Consider the following 21,605-nt stretch of genomic DNA (forward strand, 5'->3'; position numbering starts at 1 on the left):
ATTTAGGAGTATTTGAGCAGATCTCAATCTCCTTGGGAGAAAGTTAGTAAGTGATTTTGAGAGAAGTGTGAAGGGAAGTTAGTCATGCATCACTTGATTTGTAGCCAAACAATTTCCATGGTACTTATGATATCAATAAGATGAACATCTTTGAGAGACAAAATTAATCATAAGCTTGCTTTTGCAACACCAAAACTGCTTACCTAGCCTATTATAGCTAACATTTTTCTTCTTCTTACATGGGTGCACTTGGACTAGCAAACCCTTGCTCTCTTCTTTTCTTTTGACTGCAATCCTATCTAAGTCTGCAATTATCACATCCAAGGGCTCAGATTTAACAGTTGAGCTCCTTTGCTTCTCTACCTATCTATTTATCTGCCAATATTGAATTGTTTGGACAGATTTTATTCTTTATCTCTAAAACAAGAAATTCAAATAGGAACTGGCCAAGATTAAGCTGTTTGGCCATCCATCAACTGTGGCAAGAGTCAACCAACTGCACACAATGAGATTCTTTGCAAAAATAGACTAGTAGTGGCATTTTGGACTAGAACACTTTCATGGTCCTTTTTCTTTGGAGTTCATTTCTTTCTTTTCTGACCATGTCATTCTTTTTACCCTTTGATCTTTATTTTAGGGTATACCTTCTTTTCATTTTTTAATTTTTTGATCTTTTCAAAATATGGAAAACCTTTGCAGCATGGAAAGGATAAATATATTTGGGATTTTACCAGTCAATCATGAAATATGACACCTATTGGTATAGGAGCATAACAGAAACCTGGTTCCATTATCCTCCCATACTACCTCGGGTGAGACCTCAGTCCACGCACCGTGGACTGTTGCCGAAAGGGCCTGTAGTTTCGGGATTTGTTTGGCTAAATCACTTCTGAACCTAGGTTAGGCCTCAACAAGCCAACAAATGGTTCCGTTGCCGGGACCAGGATCTACTTAAGGGATGTCTGATGTCGTGCCACTAGAACCCAACAAAGAAGGAAATTTAAGAGTGGTTGGATAAGAATATTCATGAGTTTGTGACACAGGAAAACAGAACTCTATAGGTATCTGAGAAAAGGTGGCTAGATCGCTTTGTGTATATGGAAATACATGAGATCTTCTTCGCATCCTTCTGAACTGTATGAGTGGATCGCGAGGTTAGCTAATAGCCAAGGAAGGTGTAAGCTCGACCAACCGATAGTGTGGACTCTAGAATTAGTGTGCAGATTAGAGGCATCAAAAGATAAGATTGAATGAGCTGTGGACCATTAGATCGACCGGATAATAGGGGGATTTATCACTGAGTTCACGGTAGACACAACTGTGAGCTACAACAAAGCAGAAAGACATTTTCTCAAGGGACCACGAGGTAAGTACATTAAATTTTTGAATACTTGGATTAATATTCTGTTATGTGAAAAACAGGTTATCTGAATACATTAATGTTTGGAACGAAATAGAGCAAAAATATCTACAAAGGTAGTGAGGGATTAGGAAATAGTCCCTTGATTTCACCTTCGCGAGAGAGTGAGGAAGAGCTTGCTTGGGTCTCTCCGAGAAGTGCAGATAGTTTGATAAGGCAGCGCATTCCGCAGTTACCACCTCCACCCATGCCACCACAGGCTTCACCTCCTTCACCTCCATCTCCACCCACTCCACCTCCACCAAACCCGCAGTTCAGCATGGCCAACACGATCAAGCTACCCGTATTTAGAGGAGTAGGGAATGAGGATCCGGACTAGTTCTGGTTCGTGGTAAGAGCAGTGTGGGAAGTGCAAGGGGTCACGAATGACAACATTAATAAGGCTACATTGGTGAGCACGCTGCAGGATCACGCGTTGACATGGTATATCAAATACTCTAATGATCACCCAAATGAAAGAATAGCAGAGATCCAGAATGCTTTGAACAGAGAATTTAGCCGACCAAAATCAAAGACATAGTCAATCATCAGGTTTAAAGAGATTGCGATGCTTCCAGGCGAGAACCCCTGGGATCTGCACTAGCAGTTGAAGAGTACGATCCACGAGGCTAATATGATGCTCACGAATGCACAACATCGCGCATGGTTTGTGGCATCTCTAACACTGCACCTAAGGACGACGCTGTCACAACAAAAGCTTTCTACCTAGGCCGAAGTGTTAGAAATGGCGATAAGGTTGCATGAGACACTGATACAGGATCTGGGACTAGGAATTCAACAAATCCATGCGCAACTACAGAATCTCTGCCTAGAAATGCAGAGCTTAAAGCAGGATAGGGCACCATGGCCAGAGGCGCGCGAGGAAGTATGGTGCATAAAATGCAGCGGACAGGGCCATGACAAGGATCACTATCTAGTATTAGTGAACTACTTGGCAGGAGGGGGGCCATGCCGTTGAGACCAGAGGCACAGACAGAGCCAAGTGTGACACCCACGCTATGATGTGTGATCTGTAAGATAGGAGAAAAGCACACGATGGATAATTTTCATTTGTTGCAGAAGTATACATAGACTCCACAGCAACTATTTTGTAATTTTTGCAGGTCGGTGGGACACGACAAGTGCACTTGTCGTAGTTACGAGTTAATGATGGATCGGACCCCTGCATATAGGATGAAGATAGAAATGTGACCCCTCAACCTAGCTGCAGGGATGGCGCACATTGGATTTCATGGGCGATGTTGAGGACGAGGAGGAATGGGGCCAGGAAGGGGCTGTGGACAGTTAATTTTTTACAATTGCGGAGGACCAGGGCACTACGCCCACAATTGTACCAACCCGACGAGAATATCATGTTCATATTGTGCCCAGTTTGATCATGAAATGGTAGATTTCCCTACATTGATCACAAAGATGCGCGAGAAAGGGGTACTCCAGCCTCCTCCGACTCGGAATATCCAAATGATGAGGTCTGAACCGCATGAAGAAGAACCAAACGTGAACATAGTGCTCAAAAGCAATGCGACTATAGGGGAGGATAAGGGGAAGCAGCCTGAGGAAGATACATGGGTTCGCAAGGCTCCTACAAAGGAACATGAGTTTGACTTAGAATGCGCCAAGGAGATGTTCATGGAAGCTAAGAAGGGCTTCATGGAGGCCTCCACTTCAGGTAGTAAGGATCAACCGGAGCTAGGGATGGATCCTTCTGTGCTTACTACCTTTTTGGAGACATGCATGAAACTGCTACGTGACAATAAGGCAGTTAAGGGACTACAAGAGTTGATCACCAGGTGCGCAGGGTTAGGGGAACTGTTCGTAATCCGGAAACTGGGAAAGCATGCATTGCGTACTGGGAGGGAAATGAGATTGATGGTGCAGATTGGCGAGTACGAAATGGATCAAGTAATCCTAGACCTGGGTTTGGACACGAATGTGTTACCAAAGCAGACATGGGAATGCATGGGTAGGCTTGTGTTATAGTGGTCCCCTATTCAATTGTGAATGGAAAACCAACAGAAGATTTTTCCCATGGGGAGGTTGCAAGGTGTAACAGTTGATATCGAAGGTGTGAGCACACAAATGGACTTTAAAGTAATAGAGATTGTCAATGACAACAATCCTTATCCTGCATTTCTAAGAATAGACTGGGCCACTGATATGAATGGAGTCATCAACCTGAAGAAGTTGAAGACGATATTTGAGAAAAAGTCCTTACACGTAGTATTTCCACTAGATCCAGTCGAAGGAGCGCGCTACACTGAACCTGTGCGCGATGATGGAAGGGACGATGAGCTGGATTATATCTACAAGATAACTGCGCGAGATTAGGATTGGGTGAATTTGACTACAGATGGAAGGATCTCATGGGAGCACGCAAGTTCCTGCACCTCGGATTCAGATGAAGAACATGAATGCTAGCACAATCGGTTGAACGAAGTGACAATGCTAAATTACAACATGATGACTAGATCACTGCGTTGTGTAACAACCCAGGCCCTAGATCTGCCAACATATGATGGATTGATAGCGGCAGATGAATTCTTGAGCAAGTTTGAAAGCGCAGTACCGGAACAATAGCTGTTTAATGCGTTGAAGTGGGCATTGCGCGCGACACCTGCACACTGGTGGGGAACACATCAAGGAAATTTTGAAAACTGGCACAGCTATAGGAGGATGATGTGCCTATGATTTGGGAAACCACAACTATGGATAGTCGATAAATAAGATGCACACGATGACCCACGCATGCACCTCGTGAAATGGACTAAGGCTTATGGAGAAGAACCTCAGGTCTGAATGGGTACACTTATTCTACCATACCCTGGATGTCATACCCATGAATTGGTATACTGAGACGAAACTCTAACATGGTACGGGCGAATGGGATGTCTTGCGCAAGGGATTTTTGTTAACATTCACATTTGAAGACCAATGGTCGGATACTGTTGACAACACGCTACAAGTCGTAAAAGTCGCCATCTTCAAAATACCATAGGAACCATGGCAAGTAGTTCAACCAGCATGGGAAACCCAGTTAAGCATTGCCCTAGAATGTTATAACATGCAAGTAGAGGAGGATGATGATGACCCCCAAAATATTAATATTCCAGAAACTAAAGGGTGTCGTGAAGTTAGTGGACCATCAACTGAGGATCCCAACATCACTACGCTACTAAAAACAAAGCAAGTAAACATTGGTACAGACGCGGAGCCAAAGTACACGACACTTGGGGAATATTTGGATGGTGCTATGGTAGATAATATCACCAAGTTACTCTGCGAATATCAATATTTGTTCCCGACCAAAATCACGGACTTAAAGGGGATCATTGGTGACTTGGGGATGATGAATATCACTCTGAAATCGGATGTGAAGCCAGTTAAGTAGCGACCTTACCATTTGAATCCGAAGTATAAAGAAAAGGTCCATGAAGAATTAGACAAAATGCTTGCAGCAAGAATTATTGAACCAGTGGAAGAATCCGACTGGGTGAGTCCTATGGTAGTACAGGAGAAAAAACAGAAGGGAGAAATTAGGATATGCGTGGACCTCAGGAAGCTTAATGACGCCTGTGTTCACGATCCATTCCTGACATCATTTACAGATGAAGTATTGGAGAATGTTGGCGGTCAAGAAGCTTACTCATTCATGGATGGCTTCTCAAGGTACCATCAGATCAAGATTGTGCCGAAATATAGGAGCAAGAGAAACTTCGCAACCGAATGGGGTTGTTTTCAATACACCGTTATGCCCTTTGGACTGAAGAACACGCCAGTATTTTCACACGTAGTGGTGGCCACATTCAAGGAATACATCCACAAGTTCTTGGAGGTCTATCTAGATGATTAGACTGTATTTGGGTTAGTTAAACACCATATAGTGAGCTTACGTTTGATGCCGGATACTTGCCGACGACACCAGATTGCACTGAATCTTAAAAAGTGCACCTTCCTCGTCCCCTTTGGAAACCTGCTCAGCCATGTGGTCTGCAAACAAGATCTGATGGTGGATCCTATGAAGATTGTCGTTATTCTCAATCTAGAAGCATTGCGAAGTGTCAAACAACTACGCGCTACCTTGGGGCACACTGGTTACTATAGAAAGTTTATCAAGAGCTATGCACAAATAACAATGCCAATGGAAAAACTATTGAAAAAGGACATTACATATTGTTGGAATGATGATTGTAAGAAATGTTTGGATGTTCTCAAGGAGAAAATGGCATCCACTCCCATCCTTGTCTTCCCAAAATGCGACGTAGAATTTCATGTACATGTTGATGTGTCGTGTATTGCGCTGGGAGCGGTACTTACATAGGAAGGCGCAAAAGGTGTGGATAAACTGATCAAGTTCGCAAGTCGGTGGCTATCCAAAGCCAAAAAGAACTATTCTACTACTGAGCGTGAAGGGTTGGCAATCATATACGCACTCCAGAAATACCGACACTATTTACTTGGTGGGAACTTCAAGATGTATACTAATCATTCTGCATTGAAATACCTGGTGAACAAGCCTATGTTGGGGGGGCGCATATGCAGATGGCTGTTACTGTTTCAAGAATATGACTTTGAGGTCATCGTAAAGCCGGGATGCCTAAATGCAGGACCAGATCACTTATCAAGAATTGAGATAGACAAGGAGCCAACAAATTTGGAAGAAGGACTACCTAATGCACAACTCTTTGCAGTGCACGTCATGGATAGCCACTTCGAAGTTATAATCCACTTTTTAACCATAGGGACTGCGTCGAAGGAATATTCAGTCTAGCAGAAGAAGGAATTGGTGGTGCGCATGGCAAACTTTTCTATCATCGTGGGGAACCTCTACAAAATGGGAAATGATGAGATATTGAGAAGATATGTACATGAATTTGAACGAGGATAGATCCTCATGGAAGCACATGGGGGGGTTGCAGGAGGACACTATGTAGGACGTGCGATGGCACAGAAGATTCTTCGTGCTGGGCTATGGTGGCCAACCCTCCTTCAAGACTTGAAAGCACATTGTCGGGCCTGTGACATATGTCAAAGGACTAGGAAACCATCACAAAGGGATGAAATGCCACTCATTGCATAGATGACATTGCAACCATTCGAAAAATGGGCAATCAACTTTGTGGGACTAATCAAACCACAGGGTAAGACGGGTGCTGTTATAGACATTTTTGTGCCTTACAGCATGAAGCATGAAATGTCAATAATCTAAGGGATCCAAAGTCCCTAAACATGTTGTTCCTACCCCTAGAGGAACAAGGTCAGCAAACCACAGCACTAAATATCAGTTCTCCACCTGAAAACACTAAAAACAAGCTAATTCTGGATCATGTCAACTGCTACACTGCCTACCTACACTGAATGTCAACTGCTACACTGGCTACCTGCGCTGAATGTCAACTCCAACACTAGCTACCTGCGTTGAACGAGTTTGGACATGTGGCAGACTCATTCCTCAAGGTGTCAGAGCCCAGGAAGCTTCCAAAGTGACACTTGCATCAAGGAATTCGACTGGTGATGAGTAAGAGGGTCTAGATCTCGAAGTGGAAGCAAGAACCTCCAAGTGGACTCAAGAACTGAAGAATAACTGAAGTGGGAGAGGACACTAGTCAGCTTCATGCCAGCTACAAGCTGACTCATCCTTTCTCCAAAACTCCTATATATAGAGCTCTCTCATGAGGTCTAGGGAGGTTAGAATCTTGTGAATGTAAGGAAGTGCTGTTGGTTTGAGTATAGAACTATTGGGTGATTTGCTTGAAGGAGGTGAAGAGGAGATTTCTTTCTGCTGGGAGGTGATGCTGGATTGGGCCTTTTATGGTTGTATTACTTCCTGAACTTTACTTCTTCCATTAATAAAGCATTTGAGGTTCTTCTATATGCATGTGTCTCAATGGTGTATTATTATACTTGTGTATTTGATTTATTCTAATCCTTGAATCAATTATGAATGTATGCTTCTTGTAGTTTCCCTCTCTTGCCATTTTGCAGGATCTTGGTGTAGCTGGGCCAGTGAAAGAGCAAGGAGCTGGGAGCAAGCAGCAAAGAGAGAAGATTGGATCAATCATTAGCGGAAGATAACGGTTAGTGGATCTCTTTCTCCCCTCTCTTACATTTCATAAAGAAGTAATCTCGAATAGCTTTGCTTTGATTGTTGCTGAGGTACTATCACCCTTAGAGTGGGATAGGGTCATTCCGTATTGGATACTTTTCCCAACAACAAATTGGCGACTCCGCTGGGGATCGTATCTTGTTGGTTGTTTGTGTTTTTGCTATTCATTTCATAAACACAGGGAGTACCGAATCGAACTGCATTTGTATCTTTCAAATGCAAAGTAGAGGGCATCTACTCTAGCTCAGTTTCTGGGCAAGTTTATGATTTGAAGAGCTGATCCACAAGGACTCTAATAAGCTCTTAGTGATAGCTTTTCATCCTCCTTTTCATCCCTTAGTGTGTACTTGACTGATAGCTTCTGATTTGGCCAAAAACTGTGAATTTTTTAGCAATCTGTGACCCGGAAACCAAGAGAAACGAAAGTTTCATTCTTCAGTGCAAGCTGTGTGAAGGCTATCTGCATTTCAGCGCAGTTCCCGAAGGGGCTACCTGCGCTGAATGTCAAACTGACAGTGCACTACCTGCGCTGAACCAGTCTTGCCTTGTGCTACTGGGGTTTCCTGCTGTTTCTTGCCCTGTTTTCACCCTTGTTTTTGCAGCCTGTTACCAGTCAATGTACCTATCTGAAACCAACTTTCCTTGCCACTATTCCGCCTCGGTTGTATAAAGAAACTGTGTTTGTTCTTTGTGTATTTCTTATATAATTTACAGTTTCCCATAACGAAAGTGAACTAGTCTTGCTGTGACCTCTTAGATCTAGACCTGTGATAAGTGTCGTTTTGATCTTAAGAGTTAGTTTATTTGCTGTTCATAGCTGATTGAGTTTTTTCTTTCGTCATATGGTTTGAATTTATATATTTCTAGTGTCGAAACAAGTAAATCTTAAGGTGTCTTTTGATTTTGGACAAGCTTGTTTGCTTTCGCTTGAAATTGAATTCGAAATTATACAACAACTTTCTTTTTGTATTGCACAAACATTAAGAAAGAGAAAAGAAATACCTGCATTTTGCGTTTTGCATTTGATAAGTTTGTATGTTGATTTAGGGAAAAAGTGCATTAGTGTATGCTCTTTGATCTGTGTGAAAAGATTTTGTCTCTCTTTTCCCTCAGTAGTTAAGATTTTCATAAGTCGAAAAGATTGAAAAAGCTTGCTTCTCATCTTAGACTGCATTTAGGAATTTGTATCAAACATCTTGTGGTGAACCTTGAAAGGCAAACTTTAAAAAAGATCAACTTAAAATATATTGAATGAACCTAACAACGCTTTGAAACATAACGCAAACACATAGAGGTCTAAGCTAGAGACATGTTCCGGCGTCGTTAAACGTGATATCTTAGCGTTGAGTGGTTGGGTGATTCCTCCACGGTGAAGCGATAAGTATCAATACGGACTTGTGCTCCCACGTATCGTCGCGTATATATTGGGAGACCCCTATACGAACAAAGCCTTTATCCATAGGAAGACGTGTCGGCCGCCCTACTGATCGCAATGCAGTGAACACAGCATTCACGAAGATCGACCACTCGTACCGTAAAACGTATTCTGTGGTTTTTGCGAAAAGTTTGGCACACCCTCTGCCTAGAACTCCAGAGTAGTTTCTTTTGGCCTTTTTCAAACTCTATAACTGAAAAATTCCATCCGAGCATTTGTCACTTCGGGCTCGTTAAAACATCGAAGGAGACTAGAGTCATCTTTAGCTTTTTCTCGACTCTTTAAAAGTGAAAAAGCAAGTTGTGCCTAAGCGTCGTTAAAATTTATTTTAAACGGGATAATCATCACCATTCCCTCGTTGATCTTCGAAGTTAGTCTTTTGGCATCGTAAGTTCTTGTAGAATCGCTAAGAAATCTTTTGGATAGACTAGATATGTCTGAACAACCGTCGACATCTAGGACTGTGTTGTCCGACACAGCGGCAGCAGAGCCTCCTACTGCTACTCCAATGATGTTCGCTGGTATACCATCTGTCCTGGAAAATTGTCAACGACAAGCCGGAGTCCAATCAGGGACGACGACATGGCTAGTTCCTATTTCTTCATCCGGATTATCATCTGGTATCTCTTATGTTGAAACTCAACAAATTGATCCAATGTGTCTTCAAAGGCCAATTTACCCTTTAAGTACTGGATTTCCACCATATGGAGGGCAGTATGCTCTTTCATTGTTCCCTCCCAGAGAACAACCATATGGGAGTTTACAACAAAGTTCAGGTCAAACTGGAATTACATCCAGCGGTTGGGTACCAATACTGCCTCAACAACCAGGGGTTGTATATTCAATGCAACCAGTACACCCTGTGTCGAATGTTCCCACCATACCTGCTATAGTGAATGTGTCGCAAGTACAAGCTCCACCTGTTGTATGTCAACCCCAAGTTTCTCAGGTTGCAATACAACAAACTCTTGTCTCAATGACTCAATCACAATCTCAGGGTAGTGCCTCCTTATCTGGAGCGACTCGGGCTCAAACAAGTACTGTGACTCCTCATCCTGGTCAATCATCTAGTATTGGTCAACAGCAAATGGTCCAACAACCAGAGCTGGTTCAATCTCAACAACCGCCATTCCAGCAATCATATCAAGGACCTGAGCAACAAGTCTTTGTAAGTAATGGGCAACCATACTATAATGGTTATGCCCATCAACCTTGTCAAAATTGCCAGCATTATGTTGGTTTGCAAAGACCCATTGCTCAGGCGATCCCATCTTATCCTGGGTATGCTTCGCCAAACCTGAATCAGCAGTTGCCCTTTGTAGCAACTCTAGAATTACCAGATCTAAACCGGCTGACGAATGATCCAATTTCTTATGCCCCTTGGTGGCCAGCGATTCCGCATAAACTTCCATCGGACATTCCTAAATTCAATGGAAATCCAAGTGAAGACCCGTCGAATCATGTGATGACATTCCATCTATGGTGTTCATCAAACACCCTAAATGATGATTTGATAAGACTTCGCCTCTTTCAGAGGACGTTAACGGGTCCAGCGGCAAAATGGTACATTGAATTGCCTAGAGCTTCGTTCGACAACTTCAGTACCTTAGCCACAACCTTTTTAACCCATTTTCAATTACCGATAAGGTATGAAACGGGAACAAAACTTCTTACCAACTTAAAACAGACGACCGCCACCCACATATCTGATCATATACATGAGTGGCGACGTCGTCGGAGGATGGTAAAAACGTATGTTCCTGATCAGCTATTAGCTGAATGGTTTATCAAGTCGTTACTTCCCGCTATAACGGAAGATGTGGCAAAGGGAGGAGTCGTAACGGAAGAGCAAGTTATCGCTCGTGCGCAATATCTAGACTTGGTCTATACTTAGTCTAGCACGCTCTACGACAAAATACCTGACGCCCCTAGACCGGAATTCTCAATTCCTCCTCCTCCTAAATCAAACAATGACACTCACACCGGCGATGGCGTGATTGGAAAGCACAAAATTTCTAGTCAAAATGCAAATGAAGAACTTCTTGCCTCGGAAGTAAATACCATGTCGACCGACAAGGGCAAACAACTGAAGCAACGAGGGGGCAAGAAGAAAAAGACAGGGAGAAAAAGGAAACCCCCGGCAGGGTGTCATATATGCGATGAGGATCATTGGACGAAAGATTGTCCACATATAGCTGAAGTTAAGAAACTCTTCAAGAGTTCAAAAACCCCAGCAGTATTGACTGATCCGTTTCCTAATCCAGGTCAAAATCTGGTTGCTAATCAAAATGCTTCCCGATCCCAAGTGCTTATGTTGTCTGTCTCGAAGCAGCAAAATGATGCTTTGACAAGGAATAAAGATTACAGGAATACACGGCTATCGAATAACAAGGCTAATGAACAACCTATTAGTTCGACGACAACTTTGACCAAAGTTGTGCCACCCATCGTTCCTAAGCCAATGATAAAGTCGCAAAAGGGAGCAGTACACAAATCGACATTTAATCCTTGTGCGAAAATAGCACAGATAGAGGACCTGGCCCAATCACCGTCCGCTATGTCGACACTTGAGGTACCTCAAAATTGCCTCTCCCAAGAGCAAGCTTTATTATCAGCAATAGGTGGGATTGGCCCAATGGATTCCAATCTTGTGGCCTTTGATCATAAAGGATATGACCCTCAATTACCAGCTCAACTAGCTTTCCTTATTCAAGTGAAAGCCCTCAACAAAACTGTTCATCGAACAATTATTGATGAGGGGGCATCCACATGTATTATGTCGATGAGTTGCTGGAAGAATTTAGGCTCACCACCCTTGTCGAAATCATCAACTACGTTAAAAGCATTTGATGGACGATCATACACTCCATACGGGATTTTAAGTAACTTGAAAGTTGAACTGGGGGGCAAAACAGTAGGAATTGATGTTGAAGTAATTGATGGAAACCTTGATTACAACATCCTACTGGGAAGGCCCTGGATATATGCCATGGCCGCAGTTGTGTCGACCTACTTCAGGAAGATTGCATTTCCCTTTCAAGGAGGAATTACAGTCGTCGACCAACAAACTTTCCTCCTCGACAGTTCACAAGTTACGGGAAGCATTCCAATGATCCATGGAAGCGATCATTCGCTTCAAAATATTGGGGTAGGCCTCCTAAAAGACCCTGCCTTAATGGGTACTTTCGCCCTACCGCCTCCAAGTAATCTGACGGGAGTGGCCACGGTGGAAACCTACAAAATGAAATCTTCTGTATCTAATGGATTCAGAAGATTCCTAAATATTTTGTCGGCATGGATCATCGCCCTAATAGAAATACTGTAAATACAGTGGGCACCGAGGACGGTTCTTATCTCGTGTCAACCTCGTTAAAAAATGAAACAAGGAGTCATGAGGATAGTTCTTTTACTGTGTCAACCTCATTAAAAAATGAAACAAATCCCCTCTTCAAATATCAAAGGTAAACCTTCATTCCAACCACCGAGTGGAATGCAATGAAGCTTGGGGGGCATGCACCTCGATTTGCGTTATTGTGCTGGGGGCATGCAAACTTATCACGAGCAGTTTTAGCAAAGTTCATGCTCGTTAAAAAATAAACGCACAATTGAGCAGTTTTATCAAGAGTTCATGCTCGTTAAAAAATAAATGCACCTGTGAGCAAGCTTCCCTCCAGAGTTCAAGCTCATCCAGAAAAAATGAACCGGTAAATAACCATTTGAGACCGTAAATTCATCAGCCATAAAAGCCTTGGTCGTGTTTTCACCGTCACCTCCACTTTTCATTTGGCCGATCATTCACCTCCACTTGATTGTTTACCTATTTTGAGGAACAGCTGCGAAGAGTGATTTCACCTAGCCATCCTTGTGACACTGCCGTGATTGGAAAATTCCAACCTGTACCTGGAATCTGCTGCTATCCCTGTTTATCACTCGTTCCTCAAAATACGAGTCTTCTTTGAGCTCTTTTCTTCTGACTCGTAAAATATGAAAAGTTTGCCGAGTTTTGGCCTTCCAGCTCGTTAAAATGACCGGAAGAGCTATCCCTCCTCTAGATTTTAATCTTTTTGGACCTGAGGGATTATTACACAAAAAGGTCGATCGCTTGTTTTATTCGGCTCGTTAAAGTTATCGAAAACTCATCCCTTCTGTATTGTTTTATACTTTTTCGGACTTAAGGGATTAGATGACGAAAAAGGAATTTTGGAGTTAACTTTATGTACCTTTTCAGACTCTCTAAAAATGAAAAGGACCGAGTTTTCCTTGTCGTTAGACTCGTTAAAATGATTAAATAGCGACAAACTTGTCTTTAGACGAGAACGAGTTTCCCTATCGCTAGGCTCGTTAAAACATAGTGATGGGCTTGCCCGAAGGGCAGGTTATAGAACAAGCATATGCTATCCTCCTCAAGCTTGACAAAAATAAAGAGGTACTGGTCAGAAATGACTGGGGAAAAATTGGGAGAACCTCAAAGCTTTAATGGTAGCAAGTCGCTCTTGAACATGACACTTTTCCTCCGTACCACATCGGGTTGGGTTGTTTCATTCACCGGTCTCATCACCATGGTCTCGCCAAACCATCCACATTTGGGGTAATGCTACCGATCCATCGCATCAGTGTCGTTATATGTTCAAGAGATGTTGTTCAGAAAGAGTCAACCGTGTCCCATCCACTGCCATACATTATCCTTCATCCACCCATGATCGCCACCCTGAATCATATTTCACAGATTGTTTTCACCTCCACTAAAATCATTAGCTCCGTTCCATGTCACTGATGTGGGATTCATTAAGGCCCTCCTTTGATGGATCGCTTCTTGTCGACTTCAGCTCATTATCCAAGAAGTTGATCTAGGAACACCCCCCTCAGTACTTTGAAGCTTGCATGCCTCAATGGCAAGTTTCTCACTTCCGGCGACAGGTATACATCAATGACCTTCGACCAAAAGATTTTGCGTGGTGTTCGACGCCAAGTCCTTTATTCACACCACGTGAATTGTGCTGCAGTACCTTGAGGGTCATTACCATTATCGGTGATTCCTCTCGCGCTTGTTAACGGTTTACATCATTGACCGGTAATCAAGCGATGTCTTTCCATGTTCGACTTCAGCGCAATTCTCACATGGATCGACTTGTACTTAGAGTGAAGATCGAACGAGTTTGAAGACCCCGGATCTAGTTTCATCCATCCGCGCTGCGATATATATTCAGGAAATATAAAGACATTTGACATGTACATCATTACAGCAGATGATCATCCTACTCAAAGGATGATAATTTCAGCAGAGAATTATCAGTCTACCATCAGACGATCGTCTGTTCTATGTACTAAAATGAATTTATAAAGCTGAGCATGGGAATGCCCGCCTCAGCTAGATCATGAAAGCAGAATGAAAAATAATGTATTGTATTGTATTTTATTACAGGTCACTTCTCAGCGATTGAATGAACTTCGGATCCTCTTGATAAAGCATTTCACCCGATAAACGACCTCATACTTTTGGGGGCAACTGTTATAGACATTTTTGTGCCTTACAGCATGAAGCATGAAATGTCAATAATCTAAGGGATCCAAAGTCCCTAAACATGTTGTTCTACCCCTAGAGGAACAAGGTCAGCAAACCACAGCACTAAATATCAGTTCTCCACCTGAAAACACTCAAAAACAAGCTAATTCTGGATCATGTCAACTGCTACACTGGCTACCTGCACTGAATGTCAACTGCTACACTGGCTACCTGCGCTGAATGTCAACTCCAACACTAGCTACCTGCGCTGAACGAGTTTGGACATGTGGCAGACTCATTCCTCAAGGTGTCAGAGCCCAAGAAGCTTCCAAAGTGACACTTACATCAAGGAATTCGACTGGTGATGAGTAAGAGGGTCTAGATCTCCAAGTGGAAGCAAGAACCTCCAAGTGGACTCAAGAACTGAAGAATAACTGAAGTGGGAGAGGACACTAGTCAGCTTCATGCCAGCTACAAGCTGACTCATCCTTTCTCCAAAACTCCTATATATAGAGCTCTCTCATGAGGTCTAGGGAGGCTGGAATCTTGTGAATGTAAGGAAGTGTTGTTGGTTTGAGTATAGAACTATTGGGTGATTTGCTTGAAGGAGGTGAAGAGGAGATTTCTTTCTGTTGGGAGGTGATGCTGGATTGGGCCTTTTATGGTTGTATTACTTCCTGAACTTTACTTCTTCCATTAATAAAGCATTTGAGGTTCTTCTATATGCATGTGTCTCAATGGTGTATTGTTATACTTGTGTATTTGATTTATTCTAATCCTTGAATCAATTATGAATGTATGCTTCTTGTAGTTTCCCTCTCTTGCCATTTTGCAGGATCTTGGTGTAGCTGGGCCAGTGAAAGAGCAAGGAGCTGGGAGCAAGCAGCAAAGAGAGAAGATTGGATCAATCATTAGCGGAAGATAACGGTTAGTGGATCTCTTTCTCCCCTCTCTTACATTTCATAAAGAAGTAATCTCGAATAGCTTTGCTTTGATTGTTGCTAAGGTACTATCACCCTTAGAGTGGGATAGGGTCATTCCGTATTGGATACTTTTCCCAACAATAGGTGCACGCTACATCATCACCATGACAGAATACCTGACTCGATGGGCGGAAGCACAACCGGTTAAGGACTACACGGATGATACAACTACAAAATTTTTGTTCGACAACGTGTTGACATGGTTTGGTTGCCCAAAAGTTTTAATGAGTGACCACAGGACGCACGTCCTGAATGAAACCATCGGCACACTCACCGAGGAATTCCAGGTGTATCATCAGTAAAGTACACCATACCATCCGCAAGCTAATGGGACAATAGAAGCATTCAACAAAATTCTGGAGACTACACTGACCAAAATATGTAACATGCAGTGAAACGACTGGGACCTGAGCATACCTACCATATTATGGGCATACAGAACCATGTGCAAAAAATTGATGGGTCAAACACCTTTTAGGTTAGTCTATGGCACGGAAGTAGTCATGCCAATGGAATACATCATACCCCGTTTGTGGATAGCATCAATTACAAGCATGTCAGATTGCAAAGACTTAGAAGAGAGACTCGCGCAATTGAAAGAACTTGAGGAAGAATAGTTTCTAGTGGGATTCCATCAGCGTGTACAAAAACAATGCAAGAAAGCCTGACACAATCGACACATCAAGTTGCGCAAATTCAAGGTAAATGATTTAGTGTTTTTGTATGACAGCAAGTTCGAAAAATTTCCTGGAAAATTCCAAATGCATTAGTTGGGACCATATGTGGTAAAAGATTTCACAGATGGAGGCATGGTCCAGCTAGTAAAACTTAATGGAGAACCCTTCCCAGGAAGAGTAAATGGCAAAAGCCTAAAGCCATACACGGGTGGGCTGACTATCTGACTAACCAACCAAAGCACAATCTTCGCAACCCGAGAAGCCGGACAAAGGTGCGGGACTATAAACACAGGTACTAGAAGCTGGCATCAAAGAGGAGAATCAATTCAGACGTAGATGATTCAGAAACAGAAATGGAATAGATCCAACCAACGGCGGAACAGTGTGCTACGGACACCCAAACTGTGCAAGACCTGCTGCATGGACTTCGCACAAAGATTGTCGCACCAGCAAAGTGACTCGAGATGAGTCACAATGATTGTGTTGGGGGCCTGTTGGGCAGCAGATCCCCCCATATTGGATTTTTGGGGCTTGAAGCCTGAAGTTTGGTCAAGTGTAATGGAAAGACCCTGCGAAATGTGGGCATGGAGCGCAAGAGTCTAGGGTTGTCCACCCTAAGATAATGTAATTTAATGTAAAGTTTGCTGGCCTACCCATTGTCCACGGACCATGGGATTGTATAAATAGAGTGAGGCTCTAAGTGTAAAGTTAGTCATATGGTTTTTTCAGGATGAATTAGCTCTGAGTCTGTAAGTCCGAGTCTTGGGTTGTAGTAGTAGTAAGAGGCTCTGCAGCTGAGTGCACAGAGGCCTGGTAGAGTCCATAGCTGTGTGTGTGGATCCCTGTAGCTGAGTGCGCAGGGCGGAGTTGGGATTGTACTTGGACAGAGAATTAATAAAAGATAAGTTGATTTTGAAATATTGTGTTTCTATGCTTCTGTTATAGTTATGCATCTCTTTGCAGTTTTATGATTGCATGCACTATTATGAATGTTGAATGATTAATGAGAATATTGGGCCCACACAATTAAGTAATATCTATAATAATAGCACAATAAGGATAAAGGATCTAGACAACACCTCTTCACACTCTTTATAGAGCTGCGCGGAAGCAGTTGCACAAGTTGTGAAGGGTAGACGGCTACGCAGAGCAATGCAAGCACAGGTTTGGTTCAAAAACTTCCTAGACTTCATCAAGACATCCCTAGGGTGTGGAAACTTGGTTCCAACACTCTCCCATACTACCTTGAGTGAGACCTCAATCTGCGCACCATGAACTGTTGCCAAAAGGGCTAGTAGTTTTGAGATTTGTTTGGTTAAATCACTTCTGAACCTGGGTCAAGCCCCAGCAAGCCAACACTATTCAAAATGTCAAGGAGGAATTGGGTGACATGCCAAAGGATGCCAATAAGCTCATCCATTTCCTTAACAGCAAAAATAGATATGAGCTTCAGGAGCTAAATATAGAGGACCAAACTGAAACTATTTTGGAAATAAGAAAGCTTCTTTCCAAGAGGAACTTAATGCTAAACTTGGAGGAAAATTGCAAAAACATGCAGGTGGCCACTGATAGATTCATGGCCAAATTCCAACTTTTGAGGGAAAAAGGATTGCCCAGTCCATTGGTCATCAATGAAAAGCTTATGACACAGTAGGACTATGACAATAAACTAAGGTAGTTGGCTAAGGAACAAACTAGCACTTCATTATAAAAGCACTTCCAACAGGAAAAGTTTTGTATAACACCTCGAGAACTTGTTTTTTCTCCAGCATGAGATTAAACACTTATTCATCACTAAGCCCAATTTTTCCAAGTATACCAAAGATAATGAGATATATCGAAGGATGATGAATGTCAAATTACCTGAGGCAGAATGGTGGGAAATTATGACTGATTTAGTATGAGAAATTTACAGTAAAAAGTTACTGCACAGTAAAAATAAAGCAGCCAGGTAACTAGATGAAAACAGGACAGCAGGGTGAAAGAGAATCAGGGTCAAAGAGTATCAGGTGAAAGGTAAAAATTGAAGAATATTCCAGTGTAAGAGACCACAACTGCAAGCCGACATAAAGGGATACAAATCCAACCATAAAAGCCAATAGTACCACAATAAAAGGGACAATATGAAACAGTTCAATAGTTGTCTCTATCTTCTTGCAAGAAGATATTTGTATTTCCTAGAATAAATCGCAAGTTTGTTTTGAGATATTTTGTAATAGTTTTTGTATAAATACTTCACCATTCGAAGAATGTAGTGTGGATTCTTGGACATTTCTATAGACCTTTTTGATCAAATATTATAAGCTATTGTATCACTTTTTGGACCAGCAAGCTGGATTAATGAATAAAGACAAGTGATTTCACTGGATTCATGTGTAGAGCGAAGTGTAGACAAGTATTTTCTCTTGGGTCGTTATTTTTCTTTGAAAGTTTTTCCACAATCTTTAATGTATCTTAAATCTGAATGTGATAATATGGAATGATATCTTAGAATTTGCTTCATTGCACTCTGTTTTAACTATTATGCATTTTAATGTTTTCTGCAAATTGTCTAAGTTAAGGAATTCTTGACTGCTCCTTACTTTAGGTAGTTTCCCTTTGATCTATAGTAAAGGATTCTTAATTTCCCTTTGCTCATGATTAACCTATGTTCCTCATTTTAATCTCGGCCTAAGAATTCTTAAGTGCTCTCTCACCCTGGTTAAGATCATATCACCCATCTGGCCTAAAGACCTGCACTTTACTCTGCTAGCTTGCCCTTTGAACACTCCCTTTAGTGAGTTAATTCCAGTTTTTTTTGCCCTCCTATGACTCCATAGCCCAATGTTCCAAAGACATCAATCTATCCATCTGTTTTAAGGGATCCACCATCCAACAATCAATACAAATCAAAACCCCCGAACCTTTAGAACTAGCCTAAAATCCTAGCAAAAAAAGCTAAATCATATAGAGAGAGCCCTCTCTGAGTCATAGGTTGGCTAAAGCCTATACTTAAAAGATTGGTTTGTGGTTACCTCGGACCTTTCCTTCTTCTGAAAAATTCTAGGGAAAATTTTTGAGTGATAACAGGTTCAAAAGATATGATAGTTTATGGGTATACTTGATTGATCTAATTATGTTTTAATTAGCTAACTTTGCAAGTTCTATGATTATAATGGTGTTATTATCTTAATATGTTTGCTAAGATCTATGACTTTCTGGCAGTATGTACACAAAGATCTGTATTTGAAATAGGTTGTGTTTGCAACAATGATTTGATTCAGTGATTTAATATCTTTACACAGATCTTCTTCTGAAATGTCATGTACATACGCAAATATTATTCATATTCATCATATATACTTTCTAATATAATATGTTCAATATATATAAATTTTTACGTTGGTTTTATACATGATAAACACGTATATACATATATCTAGTTAACAAAATTCACTTATATGTTATAGGGTTAGAATTGTTGCTTGGTGATGACCGTTGATGAATTATGTATTATTTGTTGTTGTTTGTCAATGATGTCTTGATTAGGATGGTTTTTGTTTGGCAGTGTTGAATGGATTGATTTGGTTATGGAATGGTAAATTGATCAGTGATAATATTTCACAATTGTGATTCAATATTGGTATATCTATGATTAGTTTTTTTTGTGATTCATTGATTCATTTGGTATTTAGTATTTAGTGATTTAGAGTTCATTGTTTGGTTTCAGAATGGTTAATTAGTATTAAGAATAATGTTGGGTGTGGGTCCAGTGTGAAAAATTGATGTAAGGTGGCCTACATGATTTTTGATGGTTAATTGATAGGATGATCCAGTGTGAAATATTATTAAACATAATCCATGAGGTGCTGAGGGTTGGAGCCTTCAGAGAGGGAATCATAAAATCCTTCTTGTAGTAGTCGGTAAACTTGATAAGGGGGTTGTATCTCCCTTCCAGTGGGTGTTGGAGAATGAGTGGAGGTTGTATCCTCCTAAAGGTGGGTGCATGCATTCTGAAAATAGTCTGCATCAATATAAAATTGTAAGAATAATTTTCTTTATAATAAGAGAAGAAGGCAAAGACAAAAACAATGGTGGTTTTCTCGCACATTGGGTTTCCACCTAAAATCTCAGTGTCCTCATGTGTTGATGGTTTAATTTTCTCTTACTACTCATGGTTAATAAATAATGAATGGCTAATGAAATAATGATGCACTATTCAAGTTAAATATCTCATGGAAATTATGAAAAATTAGTAATTCTGATATACACAATTTAAATGCAATAAAGGTGCGTACAAATGTAGGTTTTCTGAATAACAATAGCGTATAGAATTTTTAATTTGAAATTGAAGATTAAATTGAAATTAAAAATATTGATTCACCCTCCTCTCAGTATTTTTCCTAATAGCTATAGGTTCTAACTATGACAGACACAAGGCCAGGTTATATTCAAATCCATATCATCTTGTTTTCTTGATTTTTTTTAATTGCCTCATAGGCCAATTTTCATTTGATCTGGTTATGCAAAAATGAAGAAAATTCTCTCAACCGAATTTCCCAACATAGGGTGACAGATTAAATTTCCTATTCGCACACTAGATAAATTCATGCAGGTACAACTCACACAACAAATGCTACTCTAAAAAATTTATTGGAATAAAAGTTTCCAATAAATTCATGGTGGAGGTCACCTCATATGGCCTATTTTATTTTATTGTTGCTAATCATAAAATAATAATCTACTAGAACAAACAAGGGTAGGAAGTGTAAGACTTCCTACAACTCAGTGATTCATGTATAAGGTCATACATTTGCTCCTTTTCCTTCTACAATTCCTTGAGATCCTCAAGGAGCTTCCATAATTATTTATGTTCCTTATTCCTCCCATCTCTAACTTCATCCCATCTATATATTTGAAACATCAATTCTTCTACCCAAGAATATTTGATATTACATATAATTTTCTTATGCTTAGTTAAAGAAAACACATCTTCTTGCAACCATGGAGCTAGTTGTTTCCCTTTATATAATTCAACAATCAACATATATGTATCAAGACTGTCATCTTTCTCTATTTTGAGTCATATTATCTCAATTCATATTACTTGTCTAGTATTGGTGCCATTAATAGGTTCTTGTGGATTTTCTTGAATTTCTTCCTTCTCTTCCCCTTTAGGTTATACTAACTGAATTAGTGTTACTCATGTAGAAACGACATCATAAATAGGTTCTTGTGGATCAACCTAGGTTTCTTTCTCATATTTTTGTCTTTCCTCTTCTAGAATATCCATATTTCACCCCTTTGATGGATTATTAGGTGCCATTGGTTCTTATGGAGCAATGACATACCACTCTTCTATTTTCATTTAGGTTGAGCCAAATTATTTCCCCTATGTGCCATCCTATGCATATCTAGCCTCATCAAAAATATCCTCACAAGCATCACACAACAATTTTTCAAGATTTGGTAGATATATATTTTGAACTTACCACGGTGATATTC

This window comes from Pinus tabuliformis, chromosome 9, assembly GCF_031772625.1.
Source record: "Pinus tabuliformis cultivar Carrire ecotype Pingquan chromosome 9, CPIR1, whole genome shotgun sequence".
NCBI lineage: Eukaryota > Viridiplantae > Streptophyta > Pinopsida > Pinales > Pinaceae > Pinus > Pinus tabuliformis.